This window comes from Austrofundulus limnaeus, unplaced genomic scaffold (genome assembly GCF_001266775.1).
Source record: "Austrofundulus limnaeus strain Quisiro unplaced genomic scaffold, Austrofundulus_limnaeus-1.0 Scaffold64, whole genome shotgun sequence".
Taxonomy (NCBI): domain Eukaryota; kingdom Metazoa; phylum Chordata; class Actinopteri; order Cyprinodontiformes; family Rivulidae; genus Austrofundulus; species Austrofundulus limnaeus.
The window spans coordinates 667686-669557 of NW_013952466.1; positions in this window are offsets into that span (position 1 = coordinate 667686).

The window sequence follows — 1872 nt, forward strand, 5'->3', positions numbered from 1 at the left end:
CACACACACACACACACACACACACACACACACATGCACACCTTGGTTTTCCAGTTGAGACGGCTGTCTGTTATACTATGTACAGTGTATTTATGTTGTGAAGTGAAAATCTACTACAATAAGAAGATACCTTACAACACACACACACAAACAAACTTATCTGCTTTATGTTGAGGTCCAGTCGCTACTGTCGTGGAGCTGATTATCTTGATATTGTTTTTTATTTTATTTTATTATTTTGTTTTCAGTTCTCGTTTTTTTTTTCAGTGAGTCAACAGTCTGTCCTTGTTTAACTTTCACGCTTTTCTCCCAGAAGAGAAAATGACCAAAATATTTTTTTCTTTAGATATATTTTATTGTAATAGCATCCAACAAATAAAATTCAACAAAGCAAAGCTTCACTTGTGTGTTGGCTCTTTTTGCTCACTGTTCATTATTTGCACACAAATGAATTCAGCAGTCAAAGGTTTAAGCCTTGTCTCATTGAAGAAACATTCACATCAGTTCAGTTTTTTTTTGTTTTTTCAGATTTCTGAAATAGTGAGAAATGTCTTTACATTTTAACAAGTTATTTTTTAAAAGCAGAAGAAAATTCTCTGTTGCTTTTTTCCTTATTAAAACCATTCTTCTTCTTCAAAATCCGTCTATATTTATTCTAAAGAGTATGCAACTTAACATTATAAGTTTTATTTGAATGATCTACACACATCAYCTGCTGCATCATAACTCCAGCAAAGTTACAAAGAATTACATTATCGTGTGTTTCAGAAAATTAACTGCAAGAAAAATAATGAAAAGCACCAATAACTGGTACCATATGATGAGGCAGATATCATTGCAGTGTTTGGAAAAATCTTTGTAAGTTCAGAGACTGTATTTGGAGCCAAAGAAYCGTCTGTCAAGCAGAGAAACAACTCTTCATTGGAATATGACTGGTGTTGGTTCAAACTGTTGGGCAGTAAAACCAAATTAACCCTTTGATGCACAACAAACACACCKCTTCTAATGCACAACATGGGTCAAAAATGACCCGCATTCAATTTCCAGGTTATTTCATGCTGATGGAGTTTTTCTTTGCTCGATCTTTGAAATCCATTTATTTTATGATTGAATATTACAAGTATTCTTTAAATACCTTGTTTTTAATGATCACAGATCATTAATTTATTATTTTGCTTCCTACTTTATGAACAAAAATACTTTTTTATTACTGCACGTGGGTCATCCAAGTGTGATTTAAAATTAAATGGTTTAATATTATAATAAAAAATGTTTCAAGCAATTACTTTAGCAGTGACTAGAGCCAACCAGTAGGTGCACCAGCACAAAAGTTAGGTGCACCCAAATTTGCAAATGCATCACATTTAACATTGATGTTTTAATGGTTCGCTATTTTAAATCATTGTTCATTAAGGCAATATTAACTCAAAAATAAATTGTTAATCTAACAATATAACTTACTGAAAGGTATTCAAAGTGATACTATGACCTGAAATTTTAACTTAAACATCCATCCATCCATCCATCCATTTTCTGTACACGCTTCTTCCTTTTCAGGGTCGCGTCAAGTTAAATAATAAAAAAAGAAATTCTAAATTCTAAGTGCAAATGTTTAAGGGTTGAACATTTTATAAACATCTTAAACTTTTCATGGTTTTGTCTTTTAGACACCTGCCCTCAGATGGACAACTCCTGCAGTTTGGCCTTCAGGATCTTTGGCTAAACCAGAATAATGAACAGAGAATTATGATTAACAGCAGAAAATATTACTAGTATTTATTAAATGAGAAAAAAAGCTTTTTGAAATAATAAAAATAACATAACCTCCAAATCCGAGGCCATGGTTGTGAGCCGGAAAAGGGTAGAGTGCCT